The sequence below is a fragment of the Achroia grisella genome, unplaced genomic scaffold, assembly GCF_030625045.1.
Source record: "Achroia grisella isolate CSIRO2021 unplaced genomic scaffold, CSIRO_AGI_Agris_v1 utg327, whole genome shotgun sequence".
In the NCBI taxonomy this organism is placed as follows: domain Eukaryota; kingdom Metazoa; phylum Arthropoda; class Insecta; order Lepidoptera; family Pyralidae; genus Achroia; species Achroia grisella.
In genome coordinates this window covers 589,718-612,893 of record NW_026712799.1, presented here as the reverse complement: position 1 = coordinate 612,893, position 23,176 = coordinate 589,718, and positions in this window count along the sequence as shown.

The window sequence follows — 23,176 nt, the reverse complement described above, 5'->3', positions numbered from 1 at the left end:
TACAGTTCATCAGGCACCCTCCGTATTTTTGACAAACATAGTTAGTGCATATAAGTTATATTTAATACCTAATAATGTGTTACAGGATATAGCTCTTATAAGTAGTAAAAAACACAAACTTAAGATACAATTTGTTTATAATAGGTACTCCTATTATTACAAATAACTGTAAAAATTAATAAAGATACAATAACAAAGCTTATAAAATTGGTAAGTAAATGTTTGAGCTGTTGTTGCTAGCGTCCTACGTATTTTGTATTAGGCTCGGCTGATGCCGAATAATTACTTGAACATTACGGAACCAAAATAAAAATATTTGTGTAAAACATGAAAGAGCGTTCGCGTGCTGGTACTATATAAAATTTTGTAATTAATAACCACGACGCCAGTCGTTTATGGTAATATGGGCTATTTTTCTTTACAATAATGCGCGTCTTTGAGTTCAACGTGCTTGAAACCCCACTTTGCAATTTCAGTAGCTCCTAGATGTTATCTCTATCAATTATGGCCCATAAAACGTAATGACTTCATCGTAAATCTTCACCTTACACGACACAATTTTACTTGGTGTTGAATAAATGAGGTCAAATTGCTCCAGGGCATTAATGACGGGTGTCCTGGTGAAAATTGTCGGTTTAGTGCGTGAGCACTCAGCCGAGACTCCACCAAATTAAGGTGTTTTTGACAAATTATTGTGTGTAATCACCTTTATTATGACTCTCATTATATGAATATTTCAATCTCATTAAGAATTATAAATATACTAATAAGAGAACTATTTGCAAGAAACAAACTAACTTTAAACTTAATCTTGCAATTTTGTACTAGTAAAAAGCCTAAGCTGTTATTTACATTCGCGAAAAATGGACAGACAAACAGACAAATATTCTGACTACTTGGATTCTATTCTGTAGATAAAGTCCCACAAGGGTACTTTTTTACTGTATACCTATCATGTACATTAATTACTTTTGTTATATTACTAATTGCATTCCGCAGAATTACGTGAATTAGATACTTTTCTACATGATAAACAAAGACATTTACATATTCAAATAAACCAAATAATTCAAACAAAATCAAATTACAAAGTTATGACAATTTAGCAACAAATAATAAACACAGCAATTTTTTTTATTATTTAAATACTAACTAAAATTGTCATCCACAATAATGATATTTATTATGAATTTTAGAATCAGAATGCCAAACAATCTGATGACACATCTGATGTGGTCACCATAGCCTATATGTATATGAATAGCACAAAAACATCATGATATCATGTGACGCTATTGATAACTTTCAGATGTTAAGCCTTTTATCCTGCGATTTCACTTCATTATCACAATATAACCGACTTACAGCTTATAAAACAAACTGTACTCTGTATACCATAATCAGGCAGATAACTTTTACCTTTTTGAAATGAATAAGTGATATAAAGTATAACGTTAAGGTTAAAAACATTAAAAATTTTATTCGTATACATTTTTAACAGCGAAAACATTGGCCCTATTTTGTACACCTATCTTCATTTAATTGCCCTGCCCATATTATTTTATCATCAATAATAATACTATTCAATGGTTCTTATTTTAAACGTTGTATTTAAATTGAAGATAAATCGATTTTAAAATAATTGGTGTGGTTTCTTGAACTTTGCCCAAGTTAAATTTGTTGACCTTTTGGCCAAAGTTGGATTTACCAAGTCTGAAAGAGTCTAAATTTATCATGAATAATGATGATATAAAATGTAAGATATAATGAAAACTATTATATTCTTTATCTAATACTTGTGAAATTTAATGGAATCTATGCATAAGGTTATACTTATTTAATCTAAGTGCTTGATTAATCAATATAAATTTATCATCTAACTTTAAACAAAGCAACAAAGGAAATCTTATTTTTTTCAGAAATAAAATAAAAGCGATATCTAGTTATTTTCTGTTACCAACGTTAGGGAAAATTAAACACGATTTCACCATCCACCCAGTCACTTAAGCACTCAAAATGTCGTCGAGATGAATGGCTCTACTTCAAAGTTTACCTGAACTTTTGACAGTGAAAATACAGAGGGATTTTATCTAGGAAGTTAATGGCTATTTCTGATATTTTTGTTTAAATTAAAAAAATACAAGTTTGAGTAATGTTAGCAGACAATTACTTATTAATATATATATGTATGGTATATATATATAATTAAACCGGTACTGCTGTCTGTATATGAAAGGTATAGAAAAGAAAAGAAAACCGTCAAAAGTCTAATCAGTATATACATACAAAAAGGTTTACTTTAGAAGACTAAAGCTTCAAAACAGAAATCTTGAATAGGTATATATTTTTGATTAAATAATACTTAATACTTAGCGAATATACAATGCTACGGGTCTTAATACCTGACAATAGTACAAAACTTTCAATAAAATCGCTATTTTTACGAGGATATGGTAATTATTTCATATACATCTAATTATATGTACAGTATATGAATCAGTAATATAACTATAGTATTCTTATACACAAGTATCTTTAATTTAATTAGGTAGTAACAGAAATGTATACAGAATTGCGTTGAATTTACCGAAATTAAATCCTCTTAGTTCCTATTTCCGTTCCTATAGCTCCATAGTTGTGGCGAATTTAATTTATATTCTCTTTGTTTTGCCTAGCTCACCTCAGCCTCTAAATTATACAAATAAAAATGCAGAGGTACCGCTGCTTGTTCACTGACAAAGCTTGTATATAGAGATACTTTTGTTGCTACTCTTACTATACGCAGTGAAATATTTAGACTATAACAGAGGTTTAACTTAAAAAGGACTTTGTGATATAACAATTATATGCATATACCTTTTTTTGGTAGTTGAATAGTTGTATACTGAATTTGGATAAAAAGTGTAGTATCCACATGTTAATTTACACAATTTTATTGTAGCCCCCTATCAGTTCTTGCGTGATGGAACATCATCATCAATATCCTTCCCATTTTTCAACCTTTACTTATGACACTATATTATATTAGTAGAATAATTAAATAGTGATACTAATTACTATTTATCCCCATCTTCATGATGGAGGACTACTGGCCGAAGGGTGTGCTGTGTCGGTGCTACCGTGGCAGATTGCCGTCATCAGTGCCGTCCCGACACAAACAGTTTATATTTATTTATTTTTATATTAAATTTTAATATATTTTATATTAAAATTTAATATAATATTAATTATATTTCATATGTATATTTGTAAGGTATTTATAATATGGACCTTAAGTAGCCTGAATTAAATAAATAAATAAATTTATGTGCTACTATACCAACCCCGGATTTGCCTTACTTTGTACCACTTGTAAATATTAATATGATTATGGACATAATCTAGATAATGCAAAAAAGAATTTCTCAAATCGGCGCAGTGTATCCGAAGTTTACTTTTTAATCTTCATTTAAAAAAAATACTTTGCTATTTATTTTTAGTGTTGTTCACTGTATCTGTAGTGCATTACATCGCTAAAGGACCGACTAACTGGACATTCTAATTATCGGAATGTGGAATACACTTGCATTTAACCAACTTTCTGATCTCTTAATTGACATGATAAGTATCAAAAATATTAATTTGCATATAGTTTTCACTACTATAAAACTGGTGAAAAACTAACGATTAATTTAAAAACAGATAATATACGACTCTTATTGTTCTAGTTCTTTACTAGGATTTCACCTACCCAAAACTATATATATCATTTTTATTCACGATTTAATTTCAATTTATACAATTGTTACCTATATTTGCATTGATTTTAGTTATTCATTTAGGATTAATCTTAAATTATTCATTAAAATTTTGATAGAAACATTTATTTATAATCTAGTTATACAACAAATTGTTAAAGATTACATTTTCTTACAATTTATCATTCCGCTTTGCTTACGTGGTATCTGAAGTCCTGGGTGCATTTTGAAGCTTAAATACTTTACGAATTCATTGCAGGTGTCGACAGACGTTCCGTGTCTCTGGAGATTCCGTCTGCATATTCATACTTTAGTTAGGCATGCTTGAGTAACCACACGTATAAACTTTGGTGGTACATCACTCAATTATCTACAAAAATATGTGGCCTTAGTGTATCCGTATTAATAATATTACAGATTCCAAAGTATAGGTGTGTCTTCTGTCTTTTACATTATCTAAATAAGTGTTTGAATCTTAATAATATTTAATATTAATATAGATTATATGATGAGATCGAACATGGGCTATTTTCTAAAAAAAAGCAGACAAAGTCGTGGGTAACAGCTAGTTTAAGGTAAACTATATTCAAGCTAATTGTAAGACAAAAAATATATGTTTTATCAACTTTAATAATAATTTTGATCAGATGAAGCATCTATTGTTTTCATGTCCGTCTTCTCCAGAATCCAGATGACTAAGTCCCATAGCTCCTACTAAACAACAAGACTGACAATTCGTTCAATTCGTTACAATGCTTTTTTACAAATGTATAATAATAATAATTCTAATAACTGTATTAGAATTATAATTATTATAATATTAGAAATTAAAAATATATGATCTTCATGTAATAATATATATGTATATTGGTATTAAGACAACTAGATATTTAGAAAGAAGTTCGAGAAAAAGATATGTAGTATCTGTTGCTACATGTAAAGTACATTACGTTTTGTTAAGAATAATGTAACTACCAGTTTTTTTGATCAAAGAATATTACGTAGTCGCTTTTTAGTCCCAGAATATGCATAACACGTCGTGTCAACACAAATATAATGTACTCTGGCACTCTAGCGTCAAGATACAATATGTGTTGCTTTACTTAGAGCAGTCGACCACTTATTAGTTAATTTACAAGTAAAAGGGCACGCCCACGTTTTTAGCACAAAGGAAAAGAGGTCGTATAAAAAAGCAATGCTTTTTATAGCTTCTTGTTGTACCAGCGGGTCTTTAGCTGCAATTATTATAAAATATTTTACAACACCTGTAAAATATTTAATTACCTATATACTTATATACGTATGTATATATCAAATACATAAAGTATATATAAAATATAGGTACCTAATATGTAATTGAACAAGCATTGATATTTACAATTTAATATATAAGAGTTGTCATATTTTTAACCAAGTTTAAAAACGAATAGGCTCCATATTTGCGTTTTTTTACAAACATTCTAGTAAAAAAGCGGATTAAAAAAAAAGAAAAATTTACAACTAAGTAATTCTTTTAACTTATTGAACAGTAGGTACATCACTTCTCAATAACCTAATATATTAATATATACAAACATAATACAAAATTGTAATTAACCGTGTGAAACCGTGACGAGTCAATAAACGTTTGATAATTATAAAAAATAATACACACGTTTTTAATTTCACATTTTTTTTATATTACCTAAATGTTCTATTCACATACTGGTATATATAACTATGTTAACACCATTACTTGAAACTGTATCTACCTGTTGCCTCAAAACACCTGGCAAAGTTACTGCCTCGAGTTAAAAGCCAAATCTTACTTATGTAGTTACATAATACTTGAACAGGTGTCGTCAAACTACCATGTTAGTACGAACTAAGCCTGAATTAATTTCGGCTCATCCTCTTAATCTGCAAGGTAGAGGCATTACTGTAACACAACAGTACTTATATGTGGTACAAAATTGATTAATAAATATTATACGAGTATGACTCATATATATATATTATCATTGGAATTACATGTAAACAGACTATTCACATATTGATAAGAGTTACCGTTTCCAGCATGAATGAGTAGCACCATGGACACCACATCATCACGTCTCTCACGAGTTATCATTTCGGAAGATTATTAATGTATTACTCGTACTTCTAAACCCTAGTAAATTCACTGCCAAATTTAATTTATTGCTTACCTTATATAGTCCACTTACCAATGAGAAAATACTTCAGCATTAGCAATTTCATTGTTATTGTCGCCCGTAAAACCTATGTTGGTATAAAAGACATATTTTTTTTTTAATTATGGTAATAATAAAATGCATTATAAAGCAAGAATATTAATAATAAACAGACCTTGTTAACTCAAAGAAAATAAGTTTTTATTTATTTTTAATTTCAATAATTTAATGACTTTTACACAAAAAGAGATTTCATGTGCTAACACCGCCAGATGTGTCTACTTACATGTTTTTCCCAATGCCTTTTGTAATGTGCCAGTACCAGGACGGTAATGGCATAATACTTCGAAGATTCTTAATATTTTAATTTATAAAAATAATATAAATAGTGAGATTTTGTTATGTGAACTCCTAAACTACTGTATCTATTTGAACATCTTTTCAATGATTGAAATGCACCTAAGTTATTCGAGAGCTATTTAGTATATAATTTTAATATATACAAAACTCACATTGTTAAGATCTCAGGTGAGCTATTGGTCATTTATACATAATTCTTAATAGCTGTTTCTTTTATATTCGTTAGTGGTGACAATTATACGGGCCATCAGATGCCTATAGACGTCTGAAATACGGGGGTGTCACGTACAATTAGTCGACCCTTAAGAAATCTTAATACACCTTTAATATAATAGGTCCTTATTTAACATCAAATAGATATATGTATTTTATGATATGGTATACTCCCAACACAAGGCGTCGTAGTTCTCATATACACGTAGTGTATCAAATAGTACATTAACCAACAATAGAAAAAAATATATATAATCATCATACTGAATCTTGAACACGCGTAGACAATGAATTTTCATATTGCTTTCACGTATCGAAAAAGTAACTCAATGATCCTCATAAACATATATAGACACATATTTGAAATGTATTTTCTGCAATTGCTTAGCTAAAATCATATAAATTTTAGTTATTTACAGTATTTACAAAGTACGTATTATTTGAACACTGTTGTTCAATGACACAAACCCTCTGAAAAAAATTGTATACATTTCTAAACTCTTTATTAAGATTAAAAACAATTTATATTCAAGTTTAACATCTTAAATTTTAAATATATGAATATAAGAATGAAATACTTTTAAAAATATGAATTGAATATATTCAAAATAAGTATTTAATAAAATTCGATAAAATTAAATACTGTTGAATATTTGGAAACTATTTTTTATATTACACTAAAAATATAACCGTCGTAATGCTCAATTCGATGAGATTTTGACGTTCATCTCTCAGTTATCCTGTTCGAATCCTACATTTAGTAAAACAGATCCAGATATGTATATAAGTATCTGGATCTGTTATAGTTATAGTCCGTTATAAATAAATATATGTACAACAATAAATATATGTAATACTATATAGATATAGGTATATATTTTTATCTATACATATAATACTTTAATTATAGTACTTCTTAAATTCTTATATCTCTCTTTGAATATTATAATATATACGATAGTTTGTAAAAATATATAGACATAAATACTCACTTCAAATTCACTCTGAAGTATCCAAAGATAATAGCTAGCTGTAAAATATATCTAAAGTTAGGTTGTACATTATTCTAATATCATTACAATAGCACTTCAAAGAACGTTTTCCATGAAAATATATTCTTATTTCTTCTTTGTACGCCCTTGTTTAACAATAATAGCGAAAAAGCTTATTTATTCAAATATATATGTGGTCTTTTAGTATATTCTATTTAAATAGAGCATTAATATTTACAATTTAGAAGTGAATCTAACTATCTCCTATGCTAGTGTAAACTGTGTTACGTCAAGGTACATAGATAGATAGATAGATAGATATTTGTTTGTTACTAATCACACACAACATGTTCGTAAGAATAGATGTAATTATAAATATAAATATGTACATGTTTTATATGTCTTAATAAAATAACTATTATTTACATACTAGCTGTACTACGACTTCGACTACGTGGATTTAACATTATTATTTTTCTAAAATAAAAGATGTACTAACATCAACTACCTGCCAAAAAAAAGTCCTCTCAAAATCGGTCCAGCATTTTTCAGAGATTAGCCGGAACAAACAGATAGACAGACAGACAAAAATTGTAAAAAAAAATATTTTGGTGTTCTATATTTATATTCATATGCATATAGTAAAAAACTATTATTTCAATATTACACGCAGACACTCTAATTTTATTTATATGTATAGAAAATTATAGAAAAATATACATTGAACAGATAAACAGATCTGTATAATACTTGACTTTTATGTTCCTTCTGAGTATATACATATACATATGTACTCCATTTCCCAACTCGCAATACGATTTCAAACTCAAGAAAAAAGCTTTCAAGTTCATAACAAAAGAGTATTATGTTAAAAGGTATTAGACGCTTACAAGTACTTACAATATCAGGTAATTGTATCGTATTATCTTATTGTATCCTTTTGGTATATGTACATATCTATTGTATACTATGAAACTAGAGATGAATGAATGATATACTTTTGCCTTTGAAGGTAAGATAAGGACTAAGGTATTCTAGGACTACTGGTGTTAGTAATTAGATTGACATGTATGTGTAATTTTTACTAAAAAATAGAAAAGATGCTTATTATCCTTATAATAAAAAAGCTTTGGCAATAACTAAACTTTTCATAATTTATTTATTGTTACATGTCTTAAAATAATAATACACTAATGATGCAAAAACTACTTGTATGTTCGTCTGATTGTGTGTCATGTTTCACGTAGGTATAGCAATTAGTGTGAAATTATGTTGAATATTGCTCAATACAGAAGCTAAAGAAAGCTAAGGACAGTATCCCCGGGGAAAAAATAATTAAGGGGAAGCAATTAATTTAAAATATATGTAATATCCAATCCACAATTTTTACATGATTATTAAAAAAAAATTAATAGTAGTACTAATGCTATTAATACCATACGACGACAATAAAAAAAAGCTTCTATAGAAGTTGCTTTATTGTTGTAGTTGGATTATCGTCAATAATAGAGGGGAATTTACACACGTACGTTGTCGTGGGTATCACCAGTAACGAAATAAAGATTAGATAAACGTGTTCAAGCATAGAGGTATTAGAGAGAGAGGGAGAGCTTTATAAAATTACATAAGCATTTTTATAGAACTAACAAACTAACATAAATTGATTTATGAACAAAATTGGGAAAACCTTTAGCTGTGATGTGAATATATACCTTATTTGTTTATATCAGTCAACCAAAGCGGTTCGTATAATAATAGAATATAATAATACTCTACTAGAATATAATATTATCAAACTTTATTACTTAGAAAATAATTATGCTGAATCTGTAATTATCCATAAATGAATATACCTATTTATAATTGCAACCAGTAATACAAAATTTATGAAATATATAATTATTTTGAAATATGTAAACAAAATTAATACTACCGTTTCGGAAGTGTTATGTAAGAATATTTAATAATTAAATATAAGATTAAGCTATATATATAGGTATGTGTTCCGTATTCCGAACTCCTTTAGTCTAAGCTGGTTGTATCACCGCACCGGCTTACTTACTGGAAGGCAAAGGCTCTTGGCGATACTGGCCAAAAATAAAAACATGTGGTCACTTAAATTTCGAATACAGAATAAAAAACAATTGAAAATAAGAACTGGAATAAAAACGACGCTCAATAGTTTTAACTATATAAAACAAGAAAATTATCGTTTTAATTATTACAATATAATTGTTTTTATGAAAATATATACTATAGAGTGCGTGGCCATTAAACAAAGATGAGCAAAGGTGAGTAAGTTTGGCGTTACATTGCTTACTTTGGGCTTCATATATATATATATATATATATATATATATATATATATATATATATATATTAGTACATTTTCTTTTGGAAATATACAGTCCATTCTCTAACTTTATTTATATAATATAAATTTTGTAACGTTATAAAATAATAATAGGTACAAGAACATACACTTATAAATATGCATTCGTATCAACAACGGTGGATGGCAATATTCAATATCAACGTGAATTTCAATAGAGTATCTTTCAGGAGAAAATTGGAGGGGAATCTGAATATTCCACGGCAATTTCGAAAAAAATATGTTAATCTATTCCCCGAGAGACGGCGACTATTTTCATAAATTGATTGCTTCGAGCCAATATCAAAAGAATTGTAATATTGGATTATTGACTTTATTAACAGTTACAGTAATGGCTCGCGGATGAGGGGGTAAGACTTGTTTTTATTGAGTAATTCTAGTTATATAAATAATTCAAAAAGAAAATATTTAATGGCCAGACGTAACTGTGCAGATATTATTATATCTTAATGCTGACAAATTCACTAGATATTCTATCATATATGAAGAGCAATGCACATACACTTCATTTATTCATCTAAGTGAGTCGATGCCAGTGTTTGCATATTATTACTAAATTATTTTTAATGACATTACTTACATATAAGTGAATGGTCAATTTATTTATCTATTTTAAGGAATTTTATACTACCTATCTAAATTAAAAATATAGATAGGTAGAACATAATGTTTAATAACTTTGTAAGTTTATAAATTTTTCCAAATAATATCACGAACTCGTGTAAATTATGCTACGGAAGTATATCTAAAATATTTTTAATTGACTGCAATATAATGAGTTAATAACTTGTCATGGTGTAATATTATTTAATTATAGATTCAGAAAGTTTTATTACAAATCCAACATATGGCGCGATTATTTGCTAGAAAAATTTATTAAACTTGAAAAATTTATTCTGGACGAAATTATGTAAATACGTGGAAGTTAAAGAAAGTTCATAGTATTCATAGAAAATTCATATGAAATCAAGTACAACTAATCTACATAATTTAATTATTTGAAAAAAAATAATCTGTATAGAATTGTAAAATTTAAAACATAACTACTACACTTCACGTCGACATTTCACACACTGACTGTACAAAGTCTTTCGGGTAAGTTAGTACATATCTATATAAAATGTGTATGTTTATAATTTATATATATATAAATCAATTATTTTCGCTGATAAACTGTACGTACTACAATCACATAACGCGGTACAAAGTAACGTGGCTAAAGCCATTATGTTATGCCGACTCAGTGAACAGCGAATGAAAATGGACGACAGCATTGCAGCCCGCTCATATCCGTTTGTGGTCGTGTGGGCATTTCTGTCGCGTTTTCGTTTTAGATAGATAGTATTACTGTATACATTTTACGTTTATTTCGTTTCTCATGTCATTTATTATACATACGAGTGAAATAGAATATAATGACTTTATTCAAGTAAATTCTTTAAAATAAAATACCTGCAATACTGATGGCCCGTCATCATGCATACTTATCTACTTAGAGTCTCAAAATGTATCGGTATTATCTATCTTGTATGTGCCTGATATTCTTATAATTTCAAATAATAAAATATTATCAGACACTGTATAAAATATAAACCTAGTAATATTATTAGTCCTTATAATAAAACGCTAATATATATAACAAACAAAAATTGAGCGGAATATGTACTAATAATATTGAACCAACATTACAGATTAGAATGTTTTACGTTGTTCATGTTCGTAACGGAAATCTCATGAACACTTACTCTATTATCGGAACATTTACATTTTAATTTCAGCCAATTCCGAATGAATACCATTATACTTAAAGACTAAATTATGCTACTTCGATTCACCCTTTTCATTAAAAAATATATTGCAAAATAGCTGATTCTTTAATTAAAAGGAGATCAAATTCTTGTTTACAAAGTTGCAGTATTGTTTAGAATGCAACTTTTGAACTTTGAAAGCAGATACAAGAAACTGAAGCAACAAATTAATCTTAATTGCCCGTCTCGTGTTACGAAGATAAGGATCAAAAGACGTCTACTCTGGATGTAGGTAAGGGCCAACTTATCTGGTCGTAAGAAAACATTTTCCCACTTTTCCCCCGTTAGTGGCACTCCAGGACGGAGATTCCTTAAAAGCCGGAAAATTTGTCCAATTTGCTCCTTGGCCCGTCTTTGATATTTTGATTCAAAAGAGATTTACAGGTCGCGTTGTCTGCACAAAGCTGATTTTTCACGACGCTTGTCTCCTATTTATTTTATTCAAACATTTTTATTTTTAAATTTCTCCGCTGTCTTACATGTTTGAATTCAGCAGTTATAAAAATAATAGCATTTTCATGTAGGAATTAGAACGAGAAATATACGTTTCATTTTGCATTTAAACAATAATACATATGTATAAAACTTATTTACAAAAATATTTTGTAGTGATATAATTTAGTGAGCATGCTTATTTAATCAAGGAAATAATAGAATAATAATATAATATGTATAATGTAATATAATGTCTCAAGATCATCTACACAGCGCCAAGCTAAGCAGAGCTTGTGTTATGTGTATTTGTCAACTGATATTTTTACATAGATATTTTTTTTTAAATACATAATTGAAGAAATACATAAATAAATACATACATAGTCAATACCCACACATATAATTATACAGACCTGATACATATAATTATACTCATGAATACGAATGTGTGTACTATGTGAGAAATCGAAGCCGCAACCATCAGAAGTAAGGTGTACTAAACCGCTAGACCACCGAGGCCGACAATGCTACATACACTTATTTCTGCGCTGAAAAGCGCCAGCTTGCCATATCTGATCATATAATGCGCATTTTAGTATTCTATTCTTTATACAACTTCGAATACTGCAGTACCAAATTAAATAACACAGTAAATTATGTACCAATGTACATAGTATTATTCTTATTATTGATAATTCGTAAACCATTAAAACTGAAAAGTAATATCAATTAAAAAGTAATTTTCTTTGAAATGGGCATTAAAAGAATTTCAATGGATATATTTTTTATGAAGTTAATGCCTAATAAAATAGAATATTACCATAATAATAATAAAAAATCTTTATTAATTCAATTTATATTGCCACAGCAAAAGTCGCTATACCTTTTAAGACCTGTTTTATAAAGTTATCATAAATAAATGATATTCCTTACCTAAATTTCGTAGAAATTTATAACACTTATGATCCAATAATACGAGATATACCGTCATCTGTTATTTTATATTGAAAACATTTATATGTTAGATTACACGCATTGCAGGGCTAAATCCTAAGCCTAATGTGTCAAATAAGATACACACTTTACAATTTGTTGTTATTATCTTCCCTCAGTTATTATTCAAAGTCAAAGTTTCAAATTCAAAAACAAAGTCGAAAGATTATAACACAAAGAATTGAAAAATTACAAGAACAATTACATTGAACATATAAACATGTCATAATAGAATAACAGATAAGGATATATATTCCTTAGATTAGTAAATATTAATATTGTATCTAAATATTTTAAATAATAGATAATAAATAATATTCGTAGCGACCGACTGTAGCTAACTCCTTTGGTAGTTTTTTTATTTTTTATTTTTTTTAGAACACTTTTTCTAAGGATATATTTTTCCATATAATTTTGAAATTAATTTTTTTATTAAAAATTAAATTAAAAAATAAAAAATAAATTATATAATTAATTGTTTTGCCGTAGTTCGCAGCCGCGGGTGTAATATAATAATAAATAAAATATTGGAAAAACCTACGTGTTTACATCATATAGATAGGTTACAGCTAGCTATAAATTGTATAACTATGTATTATAACATATATAAATACATAGAATGAGTGATATTAAAGATTTCATAAATTCGGGAATTCACTAAAGTCTCTGGTACACGACTCTCGAGCCGACAACGGAACCCAGTGAATTCTGTAACAGACAGTTGAGGCGCATCGCCAAAATCCTTCGAGGGTTACTTAGAGACTTTGTCATGTAAATCAGCCACTCAAACCTTCAGAGACTCCATTCAAATTGAAATATTGTAGGTAAATATTTTAGTTGTGAATAGCTAGATATTTTGATGTTTCCATAATATCGTTTTCATTAAAGTTATTCCATGAATTAGCAGATTTACGAAATGTGTTGTGATTTTTATTATTATTTATTCTAGAATATATATTCATAGCAATGAATATAGTAAACAAACATAAAATGCTTTGTCTTTTCTATTACATTCAAATTGAAAAAAGAAAGTAATTAAATATTATGGTAGCATTTTTATCTTTATTAATGTATTGATTCCTCGAAAGGTGCTCTGTGCTTGTTACTTTACGTCTTTGCGTGTTCTTATATCAAGAAAAAGGGTCAAATTCTATATGTATATATCAATATTTTACTGGAGTTAATTGTCACGTTAATTAATTTGATAATATTTTGTTCAAATTTTTCGCTCAGTTTATTGGCATGATGTCTCAACAAAAGTCCCTTAGTAAAAATTTACGATCCTCCTCAAACAAACCTAGACAAACGAAGCTAGTTACCTACTATTAAATAAACAGAACCCTTTCGTAATTTACATTTCTGTAGCCAATTTCATTAAAGCGCAAGTTATACGCTTCGGGGACTATTTTGTGTGTATGAGAAATAATAGGAAGGTTATATAGTGAAATATCCATCCGTTATCCGTTTAGTAAAGGTGTAAGAATACCACAAGTCGCTAGTTAGTTTCATTTCCAGAATGTTTAAAGAGGAGATTCTTATCGATTATGTAAAAGTGAAACTGGACTAACTGTATATATTGATATGATATGGCGAAACACGAATGAAAGGCAACAACATAAAGATGATGATGCGGCGGTGGCTATGATCTAGCCTTCTTCGATGGACTATATTATTGTATAGGAAACTGGCTGGTCAAATATGAATGACTTACCCTTACTTCAATGTGCTTGTTCTTCAGTGGGCCCACACGGTTACGGGAATCTCAGGAATTCACTCAGGTTGATTACAACTATTAAGACATGCGTGCGATATGAGTGCGACGTGCGCGCGCGGCGAAAGCTATGACATCACTGATTATTGAATTAGCCGGGAGGGGTGTCAATGCACAAGACAAACCAGGTACGCATCGCGTTTGGCGTAACCATGCCCCCCGCCTTGACATAATGTCAAAGTAAAATTAACAAAAAAATAAAGGAACTACATAATTGAACCTTATTGCGAATGCGACAAATACAAAAAACAAGAAAGAAAAAATACAAAAAATATCAAATGCGGAATTTACTAAATAAGAAAAATGCAAAGGATTTTAACTTAACTTATTAACCTATTATAAATGCGTACTACCTATCTTATAGAATACATATTATTGCAAAGGCAATGGACATAATTTTACCACTGGCCTTTGAAAAATACCAGCCTTTGTTTTGACTGAGGCAACGCGAATAATGCCATCCTTACCCTTATAAACTCGTGTTATAAGACCAAGAGGCCAATGTAATGGAGTTAAATTCTCCTGCATAACAACTACTATCGTGCCTTCCTGGATAGGAAAGGCCGGCGTGTTCCATTTGCGTCTCAATTGCAACGTATGCAAATATTCACGATGCCACCTCTTCCAAAACGATTGAACGAGTTGGTCTAAAAGCTCGTGTCGTTTCAAAAGATGAGGAATAGCGTCACTTACGTCATGTGCTGGGAAGTGTTTTAGCGGTATAGTGTTAAGAAAATGAGCAGGTGTCAATGCTTCCAGGTCCGACGGATCTGAACTTAAGACGGTCAATGGGCGAGAGTTTAATAGCGATTCTATTTGTGTAAGAACAGTCGTAAGTTCTTCAAAGGTTAAAATTTGTAGCCCAATGACTTTACTTAGATGGCTTTTGACACATTTTATATTACTTTCCCAGCATCCTCCAAAATGCGGTGCGTTAGGAGGGATAAGGATCCATTTAATTCCATTGTTAGCTAATTCCTTATCCCAAACAGATCTACATTCTTGCGATAAAAACAAATAAAGTTCACGTAGGTAGGATCGTGCCCCTATAAAATTAGTACCATGATCCGTATACATGCATTGAATAGGACCGCGGCGAGCGAGAAAACGTTTTAACGCGGCGAGAAAACAAACTGTACTCAATTCACTTGCGAGCTCAATATGAACAGCCCGAGTGGTTAAGCACGTGAATAAGCAAACGTATGCTTTGCGAGTGGTTATACCACGACCGCGATAAGGGGTTACAAAAAACGGACCTGCGAAATCACAGCCACAATGGACAAAGGCTTTAGGAACTTCCTTCACCCTTAGTGCAGGCAGATCACCCATCGGTGGGAATGTAGGACGCGGTTTATTGCGGAAACAAATATTACAATTAGCTACGATCGTGCGAATCATACGTCGAGCTGCGAGAATCCAATATTTAGTACGTAGTATTGACATTAACAATTCTGGGCCTGTATGCAGGTTTTTACGATGAAAGTGTGTTACAATTAATTGAACTATATGATCTCTGCCCGGAAGTAATATAGGGTGTTTATAATCGAAATCTTCATCAGAATGAGTCAGACGACCACCAACTCTTAAGAGATTGTCTGATAAAAATGGATTTAATTTAATTATTGATGCGGTACAAGGTTTTTTATTATTTAACTTGCTAATATCGTTTTTAAAATGAAACCCCTGCACAGCGCGAATAATTATACGTTCGGCGAAATCCAAATCGGAACTGGATATGACGCCGCGTGGAAGAATATTAGCGAACTTATAAATATAACAAATTACACGAAGTAATTTCATCCATGACGAAAATTTGCGAGCGAGCGAATATAAATAAGGTTCCATAGAATCTTCAATGGTAACCAGTGCGATAGGGTTTTTATTTCCTTCATCGGAAGCTAACTGAGCTACAGTACGTAACGCTAAGTACGGGCTGCAACGTAAGCCAAATGCAACTTTATTAAATTCAAAGACTTGGAGCGGTTTATTAGGACTAAATCTATATACAATACGTTGAAAACAACGATCTTGCGGGCGAACTTTTATTCTTAAATACATTTGTCGCACATCAGCTGAGATGGCGACTGTAAGGCGTTGTAAGGAAGGACCTGTATGTAGAATATCATTAAGCGAAAATCCAGTACTAGACTTCGCGCTTGCGTCTAGTACCGGCCTTATTTTCGTGGACACTTTGTCCTCACGTAAGACTGCGTGATGCGGTATAAAATAACTAGGGCTGTTATTTTCAATTACGTCTACGGGAGAAATATATTGTTTTTCTATATATTCGTGAATTACCTCATCATAAAGGTATTTCAGTTGCGGTTGCGATGCGAATTTACGTTCCAAATGATAAAATCTGCGTTTAGCGATATCGAAAGAGTTCCCTAAAGACTTAGAACTATACTTAAATGGTAAAGCGACTTCGTAGTGACCTGATTCGTTACGAGTGGTCGTTGTGGTATAAAAATCTTCACAGTATTTATCGTCTATACTTGTTATTGGTTTGCGATCTACTTCTTCAATCTCCCAAAATTTGCGAATTAATACTGAAACCTCGCACGAAGTGGTGGAACAGAACGAGAATGAAGAAGACGTAGAAGTTAAGGTGGGAGCTTCACCTAAAATAAGATAACCGAGAACAGTCTCCAACGCGTTTGGAGTACCAGGTGAATTTATAATTTTACCTCCAGACAAAAGGGTCGCGAATAGATTGACACCAATCAAAAGGTCAATTTCTGATGGTGTTCCCCACGTATCATCTGCGAGCGGAATATTAGTTAAGTAACTGAGCGCGCCAACATCAATTTGACATGTTGGTAAGTTACCTGTTATTTTATTCAAAACTAAAGCGCGAATATTATAATATTGCTCATGATTAAATCTCGATCGGAAAGAGAGATCAACTGCACCCTTAACTGGTTCAGTGGCGCCACCTATACCCTTAACGGTGGTATGTGCGTCCGGCTGCATGGTTAAACCCAATTTTAAACAACACTTAGAAGTAATATAATGCTTTTGTGACCCGGGGTCCAATAAGCAGCGAATGACAACATCACTCCCATTACGAGCAGTAGCAAATACCTTGGCAGTAGCAAGTACTTCAGTCACATACGGCTGCTCATGAATGGACGATGAAAGCGTGCATAACGACTCCTTGTCTCCACCAGTGGTGGTTCCAATAGGAACGGGAGTTGGTTCTAATCGTGTCTGTTGTGTGGGTTGTGTGTGCGCAAGCGGAGGCAATTGCGACGAAGAAGATGGTGGTAATTGGCGACCGTGCGTATAAGATGTCTGTGCGTTTTTCGTACCCTGAGATACTTGCGTAGGTGCGGAATTATTATTTTTAAAACAAAGCAACGTATGATGTCTCGGATTGTTACAATTTCGACAGGCGGAAGTTGATTGACAACTGAAAGAGTTATGTTGACTACTTAGACATCTAGTACACATACGGTTAGTTTTAATATAATTAAATCGATCATTAATTGTGAAAGTTGAAAATTGTTTGCATTTATATAATTGAGAATGTGAATCACCTTTACATAAGGAACAATAAATGCGTTGCGTAGGATTAGTACCTAAAAATGTACGTGGCGATCGAGCGATCGATCGTTGATGCGACTGTGCACGACCACCGGCGGACGCGGCGGCGGGACCGTCCAACTTGGTGGCGGCAGCGGCGCCGGCGGTGCGGTTACACGTGCGTTGTAATATTTTTACGTGTTGACGTATAAATTTTATAAAATTTTCAAACTGCGGTATGTCATCTTCTCCTCTAATTGATGACTCATACGACTGCGCGGTAGCCTGATCTAATGTCTTTAATCCCATATAAATAAATATAAAATCATCCAGCTTTTCAATTTTAAGTTGCTTTAATGCTGCGATAGTCGACGAGAAAGTATCAATAAATTTTTCTAAGTTTATTGCCGAAGGACCGTTAATTGATTTTAAAGAAAATAATTTATCTAAATATGACGTTGCAAGAGAGCGTTTATCTTGATACTTATCGATTAAAGCTTGCCACAATATAGGATAATTTTCGGCTGCTGGTACTAAGCCAGCACACAGATTTCTAGCCTTTCCTGACAGGTGACTCACAAGATAATGAAAACGTTCTGAGTCCGAAAAGGATTCATTGTCATGAATAACCTGTTTGAATGTTTCGTAAAAGAAAGGAAATTCTAAAATATCACCTGAGAAGACTGGTAACACAATTTGGGGGATCCTTACTGATCCCTGTTTGTTGTCTGGTAAAGCAGACTGACAAGCGGGAGCTGGAGTTCGCGAAGATTGAGGTTGTAACGAGACCGCCATCATCTTTATAGAATAAAACATTTCGTCAAAAGCGGTGAGAGATTGATAATTAACTACATAATCAGGGTTTAGTTCCAAATTAAGGAGAATAATTTCATCGACAATTTTAACATACTCGGTGCGCATTTGATCGATCAGGCTAACTTTTGCAATAAAAACATTACGATGTTTCTCCATTTTAGTTTTCGAAGATAATTCATAAATAGACTGAAGTTGCGAAAAATATTGTGCACGTTTTGCTTCATACATTTTTAATTTTGCGTTTGTGTTAGCCATTATTATTATTTATATATATACTTCTTAAAAAATAACAAAGGAAAACCAATAAATGCGATATATAAAACTATGTGCGGTAATAACGTACAACTATACCTGTACTACCGTAAAAGTGCGAGCGATAAACAATAATAACGTATAATAGGTATTTAATGTACTAAATACCTACAAGACAGACAGATGTACTTGTAGCGAAAATAAGTACACAAATGCGAGAAATGATGCGCGATATAAACTAGCATACATAAAAAATATATGCTTACTATGCTATAAAACTACTAATTAATAATGCGAAAAATAGGTACAACTATTATCTATATATACCTATATGCGAGAAAAATAAAATAATGCATAAAGCAATATTTAAAATATGCGGTGCGAGAAGTAAATCACAATAACGTTTTAAACACTAAAGCGCGTGACAAATAAATTTATATATACCTACTCATAAGCGGTAGTATGTAGGTACATAAGTGCGACAATACGGAATGTAGGTATCGACCATACATCTACAAAAAAATATGCGAGCGAAACATAAACTATACATAAAGCGAAATCGAAGTGAGTGATGTCATAGAAAATCAGATAATATATCTATAACTATAACTAAAAAGATATAAAATAACTATGTTCACAACTATTATTTTACGCGGGAGTAGTCTAAAGCGTTGTTGTTAGTCACTGTGTCGATACACCACGTATAACTTAATCATAGGTACGTAGGGCACGATCTTTAACCGACATGTATTGTATAAAACAGCTATGCGAACTAAATACCCAAACAATTTACAATAACCAGCGTATTATACGGCGAGTACTGCAAGGAAATAAAATATCTATTACGAACAGAAATAAAATCGCTGCTTATCAATAATTATTCAGATTAAATAGTGTGCTTTCCCTGCTCACTTTCTTGTGTAAAGACTACGGTAACCAACACTAACAATCTTAACATTCAAACACTACAATCATCATACATAATATTCGACAGGTAATATTGTTTCGTCAAATAGTATAACGACAACTATAATATTTCTAGAAGCTTCGATCGATCGAACAATATCGATATAATGCGGGTGAATGTGAAATTAAATGAACGAAACAACGCAAACAGATATAAAGCGAAATTGAAGAATTGAGCTGCGAGTTATGAACAATTCATAAGCGACATAAATATAAACTTATTTATTAACGAAAATACCAATGTATCGTTATATTTGTGCAACCGTGGTATGCAATTTGAATAGATCCTATTACATGCGCAATAAGGTTCAATATTACATGCGAGTCATTCACTCGACTTTCACAATAGGAAAAAATTAAAACAAATTTTAAATAAATAAATTGCGATTCCTATTGTGATCCGGCTCGAAGGACCAATAAATGATGCGGCGGTGGCTATGATCTAGCCTTCTTCGATGGACTATATTATTGTATAGGAAACTGGCTGGTCAAATATGAATGACTTACCCTTACTTCAATGTGCTTGTTCTTCAGTGGGCCCACACGGTTACGGGAATCTCAGGAATTCACTCAGGTTGATTACAACTATTAAGACATGCGTGCGATATGAGTGCGACGTGCGCGCGCGGCGAAAGCTATGACATCACTGATTATTGAATTAGCCGGGAGGGGTGTCAATGCACAAGACAAACCAGGTACGCATCGCGTTTGGCGTAACCAGATGAATTCAGGTAATTTAAATGATGTGCTAAATACATGGAATTAACTACGGTTTACGCTGAAGGAACCGCCTGGAAATTTATTATTTGGGCAACTTCGCTTGCAATATTGACACGCGATTTATTTTCCTATTTACGTACAACCTTCTTATAATATATACATATATATAAGTAATTATTAAATTTAGACCACTTTTTCTTCAATAAAAAATATATCTGAATATCTAGCGGCAAATTTACTTTTAGAATTATGTTCACTTTAAAATAAAAAATATTACTACAAAAATCAACATTTCGTAGAATAAATCCTATTTTATGATATGTATGACTATAAAATATTAATAAAGAATATATAAGACTACTTTTTTTCTTACTACACACCAATGAGAACCAACAGTCTAGTAACAAGTTCCGAATATCGAGTGCAAATTACATGGGGGCCTCAAGAATCGATAGGGCTCCGGGTCCTTGAGTGTCACAAGCGTTCGTCATCAACTGTTTCAAATATTTAACAAGGAGTAAGTTCGTGTCCTAAGCAAACATCTACTGAACACGATCTTATAGTATTCAAAGCATAAATATGATAGATGTGCCAATGTTGTTCATAAAATTTAGTCAATCTATTGTACTCACAGAAATATATCTGGAAAGAAAAATAATAAGCTGTAAAAAATCTATAATAATTTAGTTGTGATAAAAATCAATAACTTTATACTTACTTTTATTATCATTTACAAATAACAATAATCTAGGGCCATTCACATAGTGCCATCTAGTCCAAAAATAAGGAAGCTTGTACTGTGGATAGATATACTAAATATTTATTTTTGTAAATACATACATACTTTATATAGAAAATGTCCAGTTCAATACGGATGTATGTATGACATGTAGTATTTATGAATACAATTGTTTGCATCGAGCGAGAATCGAACACGGATCCAACAGAAGTTTAGGCCCTTTGCTAAATATCTAGATCATCAAGATCATAATGAAAAGGTGTATCCTCGTGCCGCCACTTATATATATATATATATACTAATGGCTAGGGAATAAGATAATAAACAACAATAATATTTATTATACTTGCTATTATTAAAATATCGCATTAAATTTTTAAAGTATCATAAAAAAAGTTATCAAACAAAAATAAACAGTATACTTTTATGTATCCGACGGGTCCTGGGGGTACAAGCAGTCCCAAGGATGCGGGTCGTCATCGATCAATTCAACAGCAGTCTTAATTGAGCGTTTTATTCAAAGTTATAATAGAAAGAATAAGAATTGGAAATTATAACGACGTTCACCGAAAATTGTTAAACGACCGCTAAAAACCGATCTTTCAGGTTTATTAGCAAAGTATATACACAAAAAAGGGAGAATACTAAGATTTCTTATCTTTGCTGACTATACCATATTTATAAATCGAGGCGCAATTTATTAAACAACATATTATAAAAAATATATGATCTTATTTTATTTTAACAACATACAATATATAAATGGTATCTACGATATTTGGTTAAAATAGCTCTAGGCGCAGTATATTAACAAAAAGGTCATTTTGTCCCGTCGTCTGTCACAAATTGAATACTGCGGTCAAGTCGGTCATCTAATAACAGTGAAATGTCATCATAAACTTTTTTAGACTTAATAAGGGTTATCCTAAGTCAATATAATACTCCTAAAGTTGTCTGCCATATCGAAATAATAAGCCGCTTTCATCGAATTTATAGTGAATAATAATTAAATTGTACCCACAATTATGTATCTACTTAAATCTTGTTTCAGATTATTAAATGGTTCTTCAAATAAAAATCAGGCTTATTTAAGTAAAACTAATAGGTATCTATATACCTAAGTACATTTATAAATGGTATAGTATATACATACTTTATTAGATAATTTAAGAAAGTGACTATTTTAAAATGGAAATTACTTGGTCTATTTTCATTTCAATGTGATAATTTCATTCAAAGAATCATTTAAAAAATATGAGAATATACCTATGTATACTTAAGGCATA